General features: G+C 47.4%; 1 protein-coding gene across 1 annotated transcript in view; it reads left to right on the plus strand.

The window, feature by feature from the left end:
• The first annotated feature begins 1,287 nt into the window (after positions 1 to 1,287).
• The window catches only part of RAD21 (RAD21 cohesin complex component), a 66,079-nt gene continuing 47,417 nt past the window's right edge, over positions 1,288 to 19,949 (plus strand). The window contains exon 1 of the mRNA XM_063924479.1: positions 1,288 to 1,464. The gene's annotated coding sequence lies outside the window, so the exon portion shown is untranslated. The remainder of the gene's footprint in view (positions 1,465 to 19,949) is intronic.

Consider the following 19,949-nt stretch of genomic DNA (forward strand, 5'->3'; position numbering starts at 1 on the left):
GTATTCTCTACGTTACGTATAGACCCCAGGTCTATTTTTAAGTATCCCAGATACTGACGTCTTTGGAGAATTGCGCTTGGACCCCGGGTCCTTTCTCAGACGTATCTTTAAGTCCCAGACATTAAAGATTCTATGGTATCCCTGATACCTGTTTTATGCTTTTACATAAAACTTCGTAATATTAAGTCCCGGACTTAAATATTACCTTGTCACGTGTTCCCGGAACACTGACACGGATTCAGCTTCAGTGTATGACCGCAATCCTGTATGGCAAAGACAGACAATAAATTCTCTATCTTACCATTCAGGGACGATCACTGAATCGCGGACATAGCCCCCAGCTGTAAGGATTTGCCCTTATATTCTTAACCCTCGATGTGATGGCCTCTTAGACGTCTGGAGTGTAAACTTTTAGCCACAAGGTACATGCACAACACAAGCAGTAAAAATTCACACTGTTTATTTAATAAATTACAGCGTACTATATAGAAAAGAAACATGGGTGTATACAATATGTGCAAGCATATGATTGGATAAAAAGAAGTAGCATACGACATTACATGCAGGATATTTTAGTAACACACAGAAGTAACAGTTTTGATCTGGTATGTAATTGTCCTTGAAGATAAGACACACACAAGCCTTATATTATATGAACAGACAAAGGCATCTTGTAGAGAGTGCGTACGTGTCTATTCAAACACATAACAATTCATATAGCATGTTTAACCCTTCAGACATCAAATCCGGACATGAATAGGCTGAAGTGATCGCAAGCGCTGAGTAGGTTCAGAGCTACTCTGAAACTGCACAACCTGTTTTTGCAGAGCTCGGCTGCACAAGCGTTCGCACTTCTGCTAAGCTAAAACACACTCCCCAGCGGGCGGCGGCATAGCGTTTGCACGGCTGCTAAAACTAGCCAGCGAGCTAACAACTCGGAATGACCCCCATTGGCAGTATGTTTTGGCCCGTTGCCCTTCTGTAGGATTAATTTGGAGCCTATCTGATGGTACTTTATGATGGATAAGTATCTTCCTAAAACATTTGCACACTATTGTATAGATTTACATATTAGAATGGAGAAAGAATAATTTACAAGTGTATTGGGGGACTTTACAGAACAACAGTTTAAGCACCATCAATATCTCTCGCTCTCTTTCTACATAATTTTATTTTTTTTCCTCCACCAACATGGCGCCTCCGTGCCGACACCTCACGCCGCTGACGTCACGCGCTGGTCGGTCGCTCTCTCGCCCCGGACCTCCCGCCTCTATGGTGACGCCCTGTGGTATTTCATCAGTAAACATCCTGCTGGTTTGAACGCGCGGTTTGGGCGGCCGGAAGGGGCGCTGCCGCCATCTTGTTTGTTTTAGTGCCGCTGGCGGCTGGCGAGAGAAGAGACGAGAGGGCCACGGAGCGGCGGCGGAGGAGGCCTCAGCAGGGACCCGGGCCCAGCACACAGTGGTGAGTGAGCGCTCCCTGCATGGGGCGGACCCTGCAACTGCGGCTTACGTGTCCGGCTTCCCCGGAGTGGGGGCTCCAACATGGCGGAGGCCGCGCTCCGCCCGCTCCCCGGCCTCCTGTCATGGGGGCATCCCCTCCTTACCCCAGTATGGGGGGGCGGATGGGGTCTGGCCGGGGCACTGACCTGACACTGCTCTATGCTTAAATAGTGTGACAAGTCCCAGCATGCTCTCCCGTGCCAGATAACGGCCTGTTGCTTCCTGGGTGTATAGTATATGGGTGTATGTTAATATTATATATTTTTTGTGTGTATATATGACACTGCTTCTATGCCTATCTGATGTGACTACAAGTCCCAGCATGCCTTCCCGTAAGCCTATGCAAGATAATGACCTGTTGCTTCCTGGGTAGATCTTAATATAGTATGTGTGTGGGTGTATATGTGCCAGATTTAAAAGATTTGATGGGGTGGAAATAAAACTATATATGTATGTGTGTGTGTGTAATATATATATATATATATATATATATATATATATATATATATATATATATATATATATATATATATATATATATATATATATATTTTATATGTGTGTGTTGTACCGGATAATACACCTGCAAAATATTTGGTGCCACCAGGCTGTAAGTTTATTAGTTTAGTCATTTGCTGTCACTGGGGTCGATTCAATTCGGCAACAGATGAATAGCGCCGGGAATTAGCTCCCGACGCTATTCAATTCAGCTAAAGTGAAGTTGGCGAAAGCCCGTTCTCACTGACTTAACAGGTAGTTTTGTCGGGATAACGGCATTCTCCGACTTAACTACCCGCGGCGATGCTGATTCCCGACAGAATCGGCCTCGCGCCGGCCGCACTTTTGTCTGTTTTCTTCTCTCGCCCCCCGGGGATGAGAGAAGAATTCCTGACAATTGTGGGTAACTAGCAGCTGAATTGAATAGCGTCGGGAGGTAATTCCCGGCGCTATTCATAAGTTGCCGAATTGAATCGATCCCACTGGTGAGTTACGGAGTGGCGTCTGGTATAAAGGTCTGCACCGCGCTGGTGATGGAGCTGGGTAGTATTATGGAGCCTTCGTTTCTATGTACTGAATAGCATCTAGGTCTTCATACGTTGTGAGGATTCAGTTTGGCTGGGGGGATTAGGAGGTTACACTGATCTGCTAAATTCCAGCGACCCCATCCTCTTGTGTTCCGCCTATCACTCCTGTTCCACGCACAAGTTGACTCTTAAGGTGGATACACGCTGAGCGCTTTTCCCCACTGCCCAGCGATGTCAGCGGGGGTGAGCCGCTTTACACAGCAGGACGCTTTGGAAAGCCGCTCACCCCACCGTTCATCTACTGGTAATACTAATAGATGAACGGCGGCTGCCAGCGATGAAGCGGCAGCGCGCATCAGCGCTCATCGTTTGTCCATACACACTGGGCGGCTTTGAGCTGAAAGCAGCTCAACACACCAAAAGTTACCTGCTCTCAGCTCAACATCACCCAGTGTGTATGGGCCTTTAAGGTGCATACACACGGAGAGATTTTGACTGAGCGTTTTCGCTTGAACTGGTAGAAGATTTTGGCTAACTTTTCCAGCGATTTTGGCTGTGAGTGATTTTGGCTAACTCATTTAAGCAAGGGGACGCTTTTTCTTTTCCAGCGACCTAGCGGATATTGACTTGCCTGCGCAGTCTATAGTTAGCAGCGATAGCGACCTGGCGGGGACGACTCTGGCTGTGTACACACATTGCGATATGTACTAACTTTCTGAGCGATTTTGACTATATAGTCAAAATAGCTTAGCTATATCGCTCCGTGTGTATGGACCTTTAGATATAATGGGGTTCAGTTAGGAGCGAGGCCCGCAGTGTGCCGTTGTGAGTCTTTAAATGCTGGCGACTTGAGTGCATTGATCCTTACTGTACATTTAGTTTGGTCCTTAGGGGTGTGTTGTAAAATGTACAAATGGAGCATACTGTATGTACAGAATTGTGCGATCATCAAATCTTCTGTATATTACATCAGGACAAGGTTTTTTTATTTTTTTGCATCAGTCCCAATTGAATTTAGCCCCCAACTACTCTGTCGTGTCTGTAAACGTATATTTGTAGTACTTGACTGTTTGTTTTTTGGTTAGTGTTTTTACTCGGCTCTAATGTTGGGTACACACTAGTAGATATATCTGCAGATTAATTGTTCTACAGACATATGTATGGACGGGCAGTGTGCTGTGCATACACACTGCCTGATCCGTTGGGACTGACTTCACGAACTGGACGGGCGTTTAAATGCGTCCACCCAGTTGTGCTGTCGGACACTGCCGGCTGCTGCAGCATGTGTATGAGTGGTCGGCTGGCCGCCCGTACACACAGCACCATCGGCTGTGCTTCAGGACCGACACGGTATGTCTGAACGACGGCGTTCAGACATCGCTTGTACTCAGTGGCCGACGGACCTGCGATATATCGGGCGTTCAATAGCACGGACGATATATTGGCCAGTGTGTACGCACCGTTACGTATTTGTATGGACTGTACTGTAAGTGCTTATGTATGTAATAGTTAAATGTTTAATGGCCTCCAGTGATGTCATATCTTGATTTTCACCTTGTTTTGGTCGCCATCATCCCGTCGACTTGCCTGTTTTTCATGGAGAATGCTGTTTGTACCAGATGGGGGAGGTTCTGCAGTGGGAACATGCACCTTGTCTGCCAATGAGCGGTGATAGAAAAGTACTCGTCCAGACTATTGACTAATACCAGGGTTCACAGCGGACTGACAGTGATATGGCGTTGGATCAGTCAGTCCGTTGCACATGCTGTCTGGATAAGGCATTGCTATCCTGGAAGATGTCCTGACACTCGGGGAAGATATGTTGTGAAAATGATCACTCTGTAATATCATAGGCAATGGCACCACTATGAAACCACAAGAACATTTTACTGACTGGATGCAGGTGCTCGGTATTGTAGAGGCCTTTATGTTGGTACCGCACACAGCAGTATGGTGAAGACTAATTCATCCTGCCAAATTGCATTTGTCTAATGCTCTGTGGTATTGCCCTCTGGGCTCCCAAGTGCATTACAAGTGTGCCGGACACTTTATGGGGTCAATTCTATTCGGCAACTAAAGAATAGCGCCGGGAATTAGCTCCCGACGCTATTCAATTCAGCTAAAGTTAAGTCGGCGATGTCCCGTTCTCGCCGACTTAACAGGTAGTTTTGTCGGGAGAACGGGCATTCTCCAACTTAACTACCCGGCGCGAGGCTGATTCCCGACAGAATCAGCCTCGCGCCGGCCGCAAGGCAGCACTTTTGTCGGGTTTATTCTCTCATCCCCTGGGGATGAGAGAAGAATTCCCGACAATTGCGGGCAACTAGTAGCAGAATTGAATAGCGTCGGGAGCTAATTCCCGGCACTATTCTTTAGTTGCCGAATAGAATTGACCCCTTTATGTATTGTAACCCAACTATAATGTGCTGCACTGGTGTTCTTAGCCTGGTTTTCATCACATTTGTTGCTTGTGTGATAGGTCTCATTTTGTAGTTCATTGATTTACGTTGCTCTCCCTGTTTTACTTGCATGCATTAATTTAAGGCATAGAGGTATCTCAATCCTGGAGGATGATTGAAATGTTTTAATTGTGCCTCATGCCAGCAAATTGTCTGTCACTATAGACAGAATGTTATGTAACTGTAACGACATTGGGTGCACATTTTTTGTGCACTTTTTGGCCAGGCTCGCTACTTGGATGATGCATGGTGAGCTCTGGCGTATATTAGCCACATTGGGGTCGATTCAATTCGGCAACTTATGAATAGCGCCGGGAATTAGCTCCCGACGCTATTCAATTCAGCTGCTAGTTACCCGCAATCGTCGGTGGAGTGAGAGAAGAAAACCGACAAAAGTGCTGCTGCGCGGCCGGCGCGAGGCTGATTCTGTCGGGAATCAGCATCGCTGCTGGTAGTTAAGTCGGAGAATGCCCGTTCTCTCGACAAAACTACCTGTTAAGTCGGTGAGAATGGGCTTTCGCCAACTTAACTTCAGCTGAATTGAATAGCGTCAGGAGCTAATTCCCGGCGCTATTCTTAAGTTGCCGAATTGAATCGACCCCCTTGTGTTTGGAGAGGGGCTGTGAAAGCGTTGGTGGACTCTGTGTAGTAAGGACACACATTCTTCATAGCACATCATGTGAAGGGACCTGTCGGTATTCCGGCTTGCGGGATACTGACAGCCGACATTGTCACCTGGGATTACGCACCGCATCCCTCACACAGGTGCAGTACTGTTGGTGTCGCACAGGTGCAGTACTGTTGGTGTCGCACGGATACGTGTTACTGATCTTTGTACATTATTTGATATTGGCAAATCGGTGTGCAGCTGTAAAGCGGATTCCCATTTTGTTTTCATGAGGGGGAAGACAAATACTTGTATTTAACGAAACTCCTTGTGTTTTTCTTCATATTGGACATTGTACTTTGTTAAATGATTAATACCCCTTTCACATTGCCAATGCCAGATCCCACCCGGGAATTGGAAACCCCGGGTGGGATCCGGCGTTGGCCGCTGCTGCATGCTTCTCCAACGCTGCAATGTGCCGGGCGGGTTGCCATAGCAGCGGGGGCGCAGTTGCAGGCGGCGCTGGGAGATGAGATTATCTCCGCACCGCCTCTCCCTGCTGTAGTAAACGCATCGACCCGGGAGCCCGTTTATGCAGCCACTGACCCAGTATTCAACCCGGGTATAACACTGCTTTATTCCCAGGTTGAATTGCCGGGTCAGGCGACCCAGGATTTTGGCTATGCCCCTTTCACACCGCAAGCTGACCCATGTTGACCCAGCAATATGCCGGGTCGATACCGGGTTATTTGTGCGGTGTGAAAGGGGTATAAGTGAGAGATGTGAATTCTTTGTCACAACTAGTATCTTAGTGTAGTCTGGCTGCATGGTGCAGTGTAGTTCTCCTTTTAGTTTGAGGGGGATAGGAGGGGTGGTTTCAGATACAGGATATATTTATTAGTTAATGCTCCAAGGTGTTTCTCTGATACAGACAGACCTATAATATATAAAAATGTAAATTTGTCTTTCTATACGAATCCACAGTTTACAAGTGAAGATCATGAACTTTTACATATGAGCGTATTAAAACATGGCGGAGGCAACTAAAATAATTAGAAATCCCTAGCACCCTAAGGGGGAAGGGGGGGGGGCAGCGGCAGCACAGAGTATATCAGGAGATGGCATAACTCCGGAATTGCTAGATCAGTGTACTCAAAAATTGGTACACATGCCTTACAATCTGGGAACAAACTCTGTGGGGGTAACACACCACTAGCATCCCTAGGGGTGGCCCAGCAGCACAGACTATATCAGGACATGCATGATATGTCAGTAGTGACAGAGCTGCATGTGACAGGGGCAGTGACATGATGTGAGTAGGGGAATGCAGGTAGCACAAACCCACATACTGAGTTATATAGTGGAAGTAGCACGGTCCCCCAGCAGCACAGAGTATGTCATGAGATACCAGTGTTCGCAAATACGCGCTATAGCGCGTATTTTACCCGGTAATGGACAGTGGGGACTTGAAAAAAAAAAATGCTGGGTCCCACAGGACGCGCTCTGACCAATCAGCAGCGCTGTCCTGTGTCAGTCAGTTTCACTTACCAATAGCAGAGGAAGAGGAGGAGACCATGGAGAGCGTGATCTCCCGCCCTCCCCTCACACTCTGCTCCGCACGGGACACGGAACATCCAGCCTGCTGTGTGTAGCTGGGGGCTGTCCCCTCCAGCCAGGCCATGAGACCGGTGACGTTCCTGGGGAAAGCCACAGTGCTGCATCGGTTTTCAGACTGTGTGTACGGAAGAAGTTGTTTCCGGGGTAAGATTCCAGCGGTAGGTGGCAGGAGGCTGGGGGCACTGGCGCACGCAGAGGAAGGGAACGGGGGGTTTTCTGAGTACCTAACCCCCGCAAAGCCGATCTATGCTGCTGCCGCACCTATGGTTATTTTCTTTAGATGAAGCTGCAGCGCCTCCCTAGGGTCTCGTGGCAGAGGTTCCGGTAACCTGCTGCAGCGCAAATAGAGTAGCTCCTTACAGCGCAGCGGCTGACTGACTGCACTTACCTCCTCAGCTCTGCTCCATACGCAAGGTGATATTTGTGTGCGTGTGTGTGTGCGCGGGGGGGGGGGGGTGGTTGCTTGCTTGCTTGCCTGCTCAGCACAGTACATAAAAAATCATTAAATTACTTGGGTACCATTTCATGGGGGGAGCGGGGGTTGCCTAAATACATCTATATGTGGGCAAGTAATGCTATACTTTACTTGCAGTGCTCTCACTTTTGTTTTTCACTTAATATACATAAGCACCAGTGTATGGTACAGTCTTAAATCTGGCACTCAAGTTGCCCGTGTGTAGGCTACAATGAGCTACTGCAATAAAGAGATTGTGGTAGCTGCGTGGGTGAATATCAGGGGAACCATTGCATCCCCCATAGAAACCTATGGGGGATGCGGCTTTGGGTGGCATTGAAGAGAGCGCAGCAGGTATCGGAGATACCTGCTACAATCCCTCCTTCATACATTGCAGGGACCCATAGTATTTGCGGTTATGTCCCTGAAAACACCAGTTTTGGGAACATAGCCGCAAATACTGTTTGATAAATGGGCTATTATACGTCTTGAAAAAATCTCATTAAAGAGCTGAGACGTTGACCAACGCAGGAGGTTGAGAATTTATTGATAGACCGGAGTGCCGCCATCTTTGTGTACCGATTAATATATGCGTTGTGAGTGTATGTTCTCTCTCTCTCTCTCTCTCTATACACAGCATACCTCTGTCTGTGTGCATGTGTGTCCCATTTCTAAGGACCCCCCCACCCATACACCCCCTCCTGGGGGGAATACAGTATAAGGCAGATATGAGCAGGAACAGTACAGTCTGGCTGGAAAGAGTAGGTTGACAGCTTCTGCAGGACCAGGACCACCTCTTTATCCCCTCTACAATGCTGTCCTCCTTCCCCTCTAACCTGCCGCTCTATTCTAATCTGATCCCTCCTATTCCTTCCCCTCCACCCTGTCACCTGCAATCTTAATTTGCTCCCCCTACTTTCGCTCAACCCTGCCTGAGCCCTCGTTCTACCCTTTTGGAGCTCCATGGGACAGAGTAGCTGGGAATTTATCTGGTGGGATGATACTAATGTTAATGTGTTGTGTACTGTAGTGATTTATTGAAGCGTATAGGGTAGGGAGGGGGATATAGTGTAGTGATGTAGGTCGGCATATGGTGTAATGTAGTGTAGTCGTGATGTAGTGCAGTGTATAGGGTAATGTAGTGTAGTGCAGAGTATAGGGGTATGTAGTGCAGAAATGTTGTGGAGTAATGTAATGCAGGTATAGGGGGATGTGATGTAGTGTAGCGTATATATTAGTGATGAGCGGATTCGGTTTTACTCGGTTCTCAAAACGGCATCTTATTGGCTCACGGATGTCACGTGTTTTGGATAGCCAATAAGATGCCGTTTTGAGAACCGAGTAAAACCGAACCTCGCTCATCACTACTATATATATGGGGACTTAAGTGCAGTAATGTATGTAGGGAGAAATGTAGCACAGCGACGTTGTGTTGTGGGGAACATGTTCCTGTGAATGCAGCATATCAGTTAGGCAATGGATATATTTGGGGCACATTAGGGGAATGTGGGATAAACACCTCTGTGGAGTGAGCAAAGCCACGGTACTCAGTGCAGCATATTTTTTGCACCTGGCCCACTAATCGCCAGTTCCACCGCTGTGTATACTGTATGTCGCTATAGATTGGGATGTTTGAGGGCATGTGGGGAAGTGATCTAATGCCAGGTCATATGGAGAGGCTGAGGTGTATTAAAAGGGCATGTAGAGAGGTCTGATGGCCATTTAGCAGATTTAATAACAATAAATAATGATGGGACCCAAATAAAATAAAGTGGGACCCCAAATTTTATAAATTATGGGTCCCTGGGACCCACATAATTTTTGTCCCTGCGCGATCACTGAGATACATAATGTGCTGCGCTATATAAGAAACTGTAAAAAAAAAAAAAAAATTATAATTTCACAGAGGCACTGACATATGAAGAGAGGAATGGAGACAGCAGGAAGCAACAGACTGAGTGTTGTATAGTGAGAAGAGCAGGGTCCCTTGGGGGACCAAAAAGGGGTCCGGCCACTACACAGTGCGTCAGGGAAGTAAGATATGCCTATATACTAGATATCGAACCAACGTAAATTAACGAACCACTATCATTCTGATTTACCATCCTCATCCCGTAGCGAAGCGCGGGTATTCAGCTATCTACAATGTTGTTTCTACTGTGTGTTTAATATTTACATTCATTGTTGTAAACAGACATTCTTAAAATCCCGGCCAACGCCGGGTACTCCAACTAGTACATACTATAGACCATTGTATTTTTGCGTTAACATAAGTTATTCTCCCAAAATGCTAGTTGGGATGCACTTTGCTGAATTAATAGGTTGATACCGCTAATGATTTATATTCAAATATTTATTTTTTGAAAGAAAAATATAGGTGTGGTAGGTTTTTTTGTTTTGTTTTTTTTCTTTCCATTTTAAGGAGATGTGTTGGCAGGGTAGTTGGTAGATCAGTCTATTCTTGCCACCAGAAAATTATAACTTGCACCACACATGCCAGCCAGTGTTGTGTTCTAACCACAAGCTACTCACACTACTTCCGTATAAGTAAGCAGATTATGCTGATGTAGTACAAATTAAAAAATAAAAATAAAAAATCTTTATTTGGAGATTATACTAAGGACTTCAAGAATTTTGTTTTGTGCTGAAATTTATTTTTTATATAAATATTTAGCATTTTAGAGAAGTATTGTCCAAAGAAATCTTTTCCACTAGATTGTCCAACTTATAAAGGGCTGACGCTCCTGGTTCCCCACTGACAGGAGGGTTGTGCGTACTTTATTACTTTGGGTCATGCCTTGTTCTCTGCTTTATTGTCCCTTACGCAGAACCGTATACAGTGCAGTAAATCCCCTCTGGCAAGATGAGTGATGTTTCTTTGCCTGCACTGTGATATTTGTCACACTCTTCAGTCCGGGCATGGTCCCATCCCAAGTGTTTTGGCATATCCATACATTAGGAAACACCCCTGAGTAATTCTGCATGGTTTCTCTAACGTCCTAAGTGGATGCTGGGGACTCCGTAAGGACCATGGGGAATAGCGGCTCCGCAGGAGACTGGGCACATCTAAAGAAAGCTTTAGGACTATCTGGTGTGCACTGGCTCCTCCCCCTATGACCCTCCTCCAAGCCTCAGTTAGATCTCTGTGCCCGAACGAGAAGGGTGCACACTAGGGGCTCTCCTGAGCTTCTTAGTGAAAGTTTTAGATTAGGTTTTTTATTTTCAGTGAGACCTGCTGGCAACAGGCTCACTGCATCGAGGGACTAAGGGGAGAAGAAGCGAACTCACCTGCGTGCAGAGTGGATTGGGCTTCTTAGGCTACTGGACATTAGCTCCAGAGGGACGATCACAGGCCCAGCTTAGATGGGTCCCAGAGCCGCGCCGCCGGCCCCCTTACAGAGCCAGAAGGCAGAAGAGGTCCGGAAAATCTGCGGCAGAAGACGTACTGTCTTCAACAAGGTAGCGCACAGCACTGCAGCTTTGCGCCATTGCTCTCAGCACACTTCGGTCACTGAGGGTGCAGGGCGCTGGGGGGGGGCGCCCTGAGACGCAATAAAAACACCTTGGATGGCAAAAAAAATGCATCACATATAGCTCCTGGGCTATATGGATGCATTTAACCCCTGCCAGAATCCATAAAAAAGCAGGAGAAAAGTCTGCGAAAAAGGGGCGGAGCCTATCTCAGCACACTGGCGCCATTTTCCCTCACAGCTCCGTTGGAGGGAAGCTCCCTGTCTCTCCCCTGCAGTCACTACACTACAGAAAGGGTTAAAAAAAAGAGAGGGGGGCACTAATTAGGCGCAGTATTAACTATACAGCAGCTATAAGGGGAAAAACACTTATATAAGGTTATCCCTGTGTGTGTGTGTGTGTGTGTGTATATATATATATATATATATATATATATATATATATATATATATATATCTCTATATATATATATATATCTATATATCTATATATATCTCGCGCTCTGGTGTGTGCTGGCAAACTCTCCCTCTGTCTCCCCAAAGGGCTAGTGGGGTCCTGTCCTCTATCAGAGCATTCCCTGTGTGTGTGCTGTATGTCGGTACTTTTGTGTCGACATGTATGAGGAGAAAAATGATGTGGAGACGGAGCAGATTGCCTGTAATAGTGATGTCACCCCCTAGGGGGTCGACACCTGAGTGGATGAACTGTTGGAAGGAATTACGTGACAGTGTCGGCTCTGTATAAAAGACAGTGGTTGACATGAGACAGCCGGCTACTCAGCTTGTGCCTGTCCAGACGTCTCATAGGCCGTCAGGGGCTCTAAAGCGCCCGTTACCTCAGATGGCAGATATAGACGCCGACACGGATACTGACTCCAGTGTCGACGGTGAAGAGACGAATGTGACTTCCAGTAGGGCCACACGTTACATGATTGAGGCAATGAAAAATGTTTTACACATTTCTGATAATACGAGTACCACCAAAAAAGGGGTATTATGTTCGGTGAGGAAAAACTACCTGTAGTTTTCCTGAATCTGAGAAATTAAATGAGGTGTGTGATGATGCGTGGGTTTCCCCCGATAACAACGGATAATTTCTAAAATGTTATTGGCATTATATCCTTTCCCGCCAGAAGTTAGGGTGCGTTGGGAAACACCCCCTAGGGGGGATAAAGCGCTCACACGTTTGTAAGGGCTCTACCTTCGCCTGAGATGGCCGCCCTTAAGGATCCTGCTGATAGAAAGCAGGAGGGTATCCTAAAAGGTATTTACACACATACTGGTGTTATACTGCGACCAGCAATCGCCTCAGCCTGGATGTGCAGTGCTGGGTTGGCGTGGTCGGATTCCCTGACTGAAAATATTGATACCCTAGATAGGGACAGTATATTTTTGCCTATAGAGCATTTAATAGATGCATTTTTATATATGCGTGATGCACAGCGGAATATTTGCCGACTGGCATCAAGTCTAAGCGCGTTGTCCATTTCTACCAGTAGAGGGTTATGGACACGTCAGTGGTCAGGTGATGCGTATTCCAAACGGCATTTGGAAGTATTGCTTTATTAAGGGAGGAGTTATTTGGGGTCGGTCTTTTAGACCTGGTGGCCACGGCAACAGCTGGGAATTCCACGTTTGTACCCCAGGTCGCCTCTCAACATGAGAAGACGCCGTATTATCAGGCGCAGTCTTTTCGTGGACAAGCGGGCAAAAGGTTCCTCATTTCTGCCCCGTGACAGAGGGAGAGGAAAAAGGCTGCAGAAATCAGCCAGTTCCCAGGAACAGAAACCCTCTCCCGCCTCTGCCAAGCCCTCAGTATACGCTGGGGCTTTACAAGCTGAATCAGGCACGGTGGGGGGCCCGTCTCAATGAATTTCAGCGCGCAGTGGGCTCACTCGCAAGTAGACCCCTGGATCCTTCAGGTGATATCTCAGGGGTACAAATTAGAATTCGAGACGTCTCCCCCTCGCTGTTTCCTAAAGTCGGCTTTACCGATGTCTCCTTCTGACAGGGAGACAGTTTTGGAAGCCATTCACAAGCTGTATTCCCAGCAGGTGATAATCAAGGTACCCCTCCTGCAACAGGGAACGGGGTATTATTCCACACTGTTGTGGTACCGAAGCCGGACGGCTCGGTGAGACCGATTCTAAATCTAAAATCTTTGAACACTTACGTACAGAGGTTCAAATTCAAGATTGAGTCACTCAGAGCAGTGATTGCGAACCTGGAAGAAGGGGACTACATGATGTCTCGGGACATCAAGGATGCTTACCTTCATGTCAAAATTTACCCTTCTCACCAAGGGTACCTCAGGTTTATGGTACAGAACTGTCACTATCAGTTCAGACGCTGCCGTATGGATGGTACACGGCACCCCGGGTCTTTACCAAGGTAATGGCCGAAATGATGATATTCCTTCGAAGGAAGTGAATTTTAGTTATCCCTTCCTTGGACAATTCCCTGATAAGGGTAAGATCCAGGGAACAGTTGGAGGTCGGTGTAGCACTATCTCAGGTAGTGTTGCGGCAGCACGATTGGATTCTCAATATTCCAAAATCGCACCTGGTTCCGACGACGTGTCTTCTGTTCCTAGGGATGATTCTGGACACAGTCCAGAAAAAGGTGTTTCTCCCGGAGGAGAAAGCCAGGGAGTTATCCGAGCTAGTCAGGAACCTCCTAAAACCGAGCCAAGTCTCAGTGCATCAATGCACAAGGGTTCTGGGTAAAATGGTGGCTTCCTACGAAGCAATCCCATTCGGCAGATTCCACGCAAGAACTTTCCAGTGGGACCTGCTGGACAAATGGTCCGGATCGCATCTTCAGATGCATCAGCGGATAACCCTGTCACCAAGGACAAGGGTGTCCCTCCTGTGGTGGTTGCAGAGTGCTCATCTTCTAGAGGGCCGCAGATTAGGCATTCAGGACTGGGTCCTGGTGACCACGGATGCCAGCCTGCGAGGCTGGGGAGCAGTCACAAAGGGAAGGAATATCCAGGGCTTATGGTCAAGCCTGGAGACATCACTTCACATAAATATCCTGAAGCTAAGGGACATTTACAATGCTCTAAGCTTAGCAAGACCTCTGCTTCAAGGTCAGCCGGTGTTGATCCAGTCGGACAACATCACGGCAGTCATCCACGTAAACAGACAGGGTGGCACAAGAAGCAGGAGGGCAATGGCAGAAGCTGCAAGGATTCTTCGCTGGGCGGAAAATCATGTGATAGCACTGTCAGCAGTATTCATTCCGGGAGTGGACAACTGGGAAGCAGACTTCCTCAGCACGACCTCCACCCGGGAGAGTGGGGACTTCACCCAGAAGTCTTCCACATGATTAAAAACTCGACAGGTATTGCACCAGGTCCAGGGACCCTCAGGCAATAAGCTGTAGACGCTCTGGTAACACCGTGGGTGTACCAGTCAGGGTATGTGTTCCCTCCTCTGCCTCTCATACCCAAGGTACCGAGATTGATAAGATGGAGAGGAGTAAGCACTATATTCGTGGTTCCGGATTGGCCAAGAAGGACTTGGTAACCGGAACTTCAAGAGATGCTCACGGAGGATCCGTGGCCTCTACCTCTAAGAAGGGACCTGCTCCAGCAAGGACCCTGTCTGTTCCAAGACTTACCGCGGCTGCGTTTGACGGCATGGCGGTTGAACGCCGGATCCTGAAGGAAAAAAGGCATTCCGGATGAAGTCATCCCTATCCTGATCAAAGCCAGGAAGGATGTAACCGCAAAAACATTTATCACCGCAATTGGCGAAAATATGTTGCGTGGTGCGAGGCCAGTAAGGCCCGACGGAGGAAATTCAACTGGGTCGATTCCTACATTTCCTGCAAACAGGAGTGTCTATGGGCCTGAAATTGGGGTCCATTAAGGTTCAAATTTCGGCCCTGTCAATTTTCTTCCAAAAAGAACTAGCTTCAGTCCCTGAAGTTCAGACGTTTGTAAAAGGGGTACTGCATATACAGCCTCCTTTTGTGCCTCCAGTGGCACTTTGGGATCTCAATGTAGTTTTGGGTTCCAAAAGTCACATTGGTTTGAACCACTTAAATCTGTGGAGTTAAAATATCTCACATGGAAAGTGGTCATGCTGTTGGCCCTGGCCTGGGCCAGGCGCGTGTCAGAATTGGCGGCTTTATCCTGAAAAAGCCCTTATCTGCTTTTCCATTCGGACAGGGCGGAATTGAGGACTCGTCCTCCGTTTCTCCCCAAGGTGGTTTCAGCGTCTCACCTGAACCAACCTATTGGTGGTGCCTGCGGCTACTAGGGACTTGGAGGCCTCCAAGTTGCTAGACGTTGTCAGTGCCCTGAAAATATATGTTTCCAGGACGGCTGGAGTCAGGAAATCTGACTCGCTGTTTATCCTGTGTGCACCCAACAAGCTGGGTGCTCCTGCTTCTAAGCAGACTATTGTTCGTTGGATTTGTAGTACAATTCAGCTTGCACATTCTGTGGCATGCCTGCCACAGCCAAAAATCTGTAAATGCCCACTCCACTAGGAAGGTGGGCTCATCTTGGGCGGCTGCCTGAGGAGTCTCGGCTTTACAACTTTGCCGAGCAGCTACTTGGTCAGGAGCAAATACGTTTGTAAAATTATACAAAATTGATATCCTGGCTGAGGAGGACCTGGAGTTCTCTCATTTGGTGCTGCAGAGTCATCCGCACTCTCCCGCCCGTTTGGGAGCTTTGGTATAATCCCCATGGTCCTTACGGAGTCCCCAGCATCCACTTAGGACGTTAGAGAAAATAAGAATTTACTTACCGATAATTCTATTTCTCATAGTCCGTAGTGGATGCTGGGCGCCCATCCCAAGTGCGGATTGTCTGCAATACTTGTACATAGTTATTGTTACAAAAATCGGGTTATTGTTGTGAGCCATCTTTCAGAGGCTCCTCTGTTATCATGCTGTTAACTGGGTTCAGATCACAGGTTATACGGTGTGATTGGTGTGGCTGGTATGAGTCTTACCCGGGATTCAAAATCCTTCCTTATTGTGTACGCTCGTCCGGGCACAGTATCCTAACTGAGGCTTGGAGGAGGGTCATAGGGGGAGGAGCCAGTGCACACCAGATAGTCCTAAAGCTTTCTTTAGATGTGCCCAGTCTCCTGCGGAGCCGCTATTCCCCATGGTCCTTACGGAGTCCCCAGCATCCACTACGGACTATGAGAAATAGAATTATCGGTAAGTAAATTCTTATTTTCTGCATTATACAAGAATATATCTGACCTCGTGCAGACCTGCTGTGTTTCTTCTGGAATGTTTACACGCTCTGATTGTCTGACACCGCTTTGTGTGTTTGGCCAGAGAAGCTTTGTTGTCGCGTGCAGTTCTGACTCGCTACAAATTAGCTGTTGTAATAGTGCTTTTAGATGGATATAGCAGAAGATTATTTGCGTTAGTAGGTGCCTTGTTAGAGTTCAGTTTGAATTAATTACCACAGACCTCAAGTCATATCAGAAGGGTTGGGGCGGGGGTTTGGTATGGGCAGGAAGCTATTTTGCTTTTAAAATTGTGAGTTTAATATTAATTTACAAAATCATTGAGATGACTTTTACCCAAAATGTTATCTAGCGTGACCAAATTCCCAACATATTGCGCAGAATTGAATCACTACCTTGGTGTCGGGCGCACCTCTGTATGGTGTGGAGTTCCTACATCCAAACTTCTTTCTCTTGCGTCCTAGAGGATGCTGGGGACTCCGTAAGGACCATGGGGTATAGACGGGCTCCGCAGGAGACATGGGCACTATTAAGACTTTAGAATGGGTGTGCACTGGCTCCTCCCTCTATGCCCCTCGTCCAGATCTCAGTTAGATCCTGTGCCCAGAGGAGACTGGGTGCACTGCAGGGGAGCTCTACTGAGTTTCTCTGTAAAAGACTTTTGTTAGGTTTTTTTATTTTCAGGGAGCACTGCTGGCAACAGGCTCCCTGCATCGTGGGACTGAGGAGAGAGAAGCAGACCTACTTAAATGATAGGCTCTGCTTCTTAGGCTACTGGACACCATTAGCTCCAGAGGGTCGGAACGCAGGTCTCACCCTCGCCGTTCGTCCCGGAGCCTCGCCGCCGTCCTCCTCACAGAGCCGGAAGATAGAAGCCGGGTGAGTATGAGAAGAAAGAAGACTTCAAAGGCGGTAGAAGACTTCAGACCTTCACTGAGGTAATGCTGCGCGCCATTGCTCCCACACAAAATACACACAGCGGGCACTGTAAGAGCGCAGGGGGGGCGCCCTGGGCAGCAGTATAAACCTCAAGGGACACTGGCATATGGACTATATACTGCGGAGGCAGTTTATCGAAAACCCGCCGCCAGTATAAATAATTTGAGCGGGACCGAAGCCTGCCGGTGAGGGGGCGTCGCTTGATCCTCCAGCACTAACCAGCGCCATTTTCTCCACAGCACACTGCAGAGAAGCTGGCTCCCCGGACTCTCCTCTGCTGAACACGGTTACAGAGGGCAAAACAGAGGGGGGAAGGGGGGGGGGCACATTAATTGGCGCAGTGATTAATTATATATATATATCTATATATATATATATATATATATATATATATATATATATATATATATATATATATATATATATATATATATATATATATATATTTCTATAAAGGCGCTGTACTATCTGGGATTTTATTCCAGTGGCGCTGGGTGTGTGCTGGCATACTCTCTCTGTCTCTCCAAAGGGCCTAATTAGGGAACTGTCTCCATATAGATATATCCCTGAGTGTGTGTCGGTACGTGTGTGTCGGCATGTCTGAAGCGGAAGGCTCATCTAGGGAGGAGGTGGAGCAGATGATTGTGGTGTCTCCGTCGGCAACGCCGACACCTGATTGGTTGGATATGTGGAATATTTAAATGCAAATGTGTCTTTATTACATAAGAGATTGGACAAAGCAGAGTCCAGGGATAAAACAGGGAGTCGATCCGTGGCTTTGACTGTGTCACAGGGCCCTTCTGGGTCTCAGAAACGTCCACTGTCCCAAGTAGCAGACACTGATACCAACATGGATTCTGACTCCAGTGTCTACTACGAAGATGCGAGGTTACACCCAAGGGTGGCCAAAAGTATTAATTATGACTATTGCAATAAAAGATGTTTTGCATATCACAGATGACCCCTCGGTCCCTGACACGAGGGTATGCATGTTTAAGGAAAAGAAACCTGAGGTAACTTTTCCCCCATCTTATGAGCTGAATGAGTTATTCGAAAAAGCTTAGGAAACTCCAGACAAACTTCAGATTCCCAAGAGAATTCTTATGGCGTATCCTTTCCCGGGACAGGTTATGGTGGGAATCCTCACCCAAGGTGGACAAGGCTTTAACGCACTTGTCCAAAAAGGTGGCGCTACCATCCCCGGACACGGCAGCCCTCAAGGATCCTGCTGATCGCAGACAGGAGGCTACCTTAAAATCAATTTATTCGCATACGGGTGCCTTGCTCAGACCGGCAATAGGGTCGGCTTGGGTTTGTAGCGCTGTAGCAGCTTGGGTAGATACCTTGTCAGCTGACATTGATACCCTAGATAGGGGATACCATTATATTGACCTTAGCGCACATTAGAGACGCAGTCTTATATATATGAGATGCTCAGAGACGTTGGGCTGCTAGGTTCGAGAGCCAACGCCATGGCGATTTCTGCTAGGCGAGCACTGTGGACCCGCCAATGGACGGGTGATGCCGACTCAAAGAGGCATATGGAAGTTTTGCCTTACAAGGGTGAGGTTTTATTTGGGGAAGGTCTCGCGGACCTGGTTTCCACAGCTACTGCGGGTAAATCTACTCTTTTACCTTATGTTCCCCCACAGCAAAGAAAACGCCACAATATAAGATGCAGTTCTATCGGTCGTATAAGTCTAGAAGAGGTCGGGGCTCTTCCTTCCTCGCCAGAGGTAAGGGTAGAGGGAAAAGAATGCCTGCTAGTTCCCAAGAGCAGAAGTCCTCCCCGGCTTCTACTAAACTCCTCAGAGGAGCCCGAGCTTCATCTGGTGGGGTCACGTCTTCGACTTTCAGCCACGTCTGGGTTCAGTCAGACGTGGATCCTTGTGCAATGGAAATTGTATCCCAAGGCTACAAGCTGGAATTCGAAGACGTGCCTCCTCGCCGGTTTTTCAAATCTGCTTTACCAGCTTCTTCCTCAGAAAGGGAGATAGTTTTAGCTGCAATCCAAAAACTGTGTCAACAACAAGTGGTTGTCGAGGTTCCCCTAGTTCAACAGGGGAAGGGGTACTATTCAACCCTATTTGTGGTCCTGAAACTGGATGGCTCGGTCAGACCCATTCTAAATGTAAAATCCCTAAACCTGTACTTGAAAAAGTTCAAATTCAAGATGGAATCGCTCCGGGCAGTTATCACCAGCCTGGAAGGGAGGGATTTTATGGTGTCACTAGACATAAAGGATGCATACCTTCATGTCCCCATATATCCCCCTCATCAGGCGTACCTGAGATTCGCTGTACAGGACTGTCATTACCAGTTTCAGACGTTGCCGTTTGAGCTTTCTACGGCCCCGAGGATTTTCACCAAGGTAATGGCGGAAATGATGGTGCTCCTGCACAGGCAGGGAGTCACAATTATCCCGTACTTGGACGATCTCCTGATAAAAGCGAGATCGAGATATCAGTTGCTGAAAAGCTTGTCGCTCTCCCTGAGTGCTGCAGCAACATGGCTGGATTCTAAATCTACCAAAGTCACAGTTGGTTCCAACGACTCTGCTATCTTTCTTAGGCATGATTCTGGAAACGGAACAAAAGAGGGTTTTTCTCCTGATGGAAAAAGCCCAGGAACTCCAGAACATGGTCAGAGACCTG

The sequence above is a fragment of the Pseudophryne corroboree genome, chromosome 5 (genome assembly GCF_028390025.1).
Source record: "Pseudophryne corroboree isolate aPseCor3 chromosome 5, aPseCor3.hap2, whole genome shotgun sequence".
Taxonomy (NCBI): Eukaryota; Metazoa; Chordata; class Amphibia; order Anura; family Myobatrachidae; genus Pseudophryne; species Pseudophryne corroboree.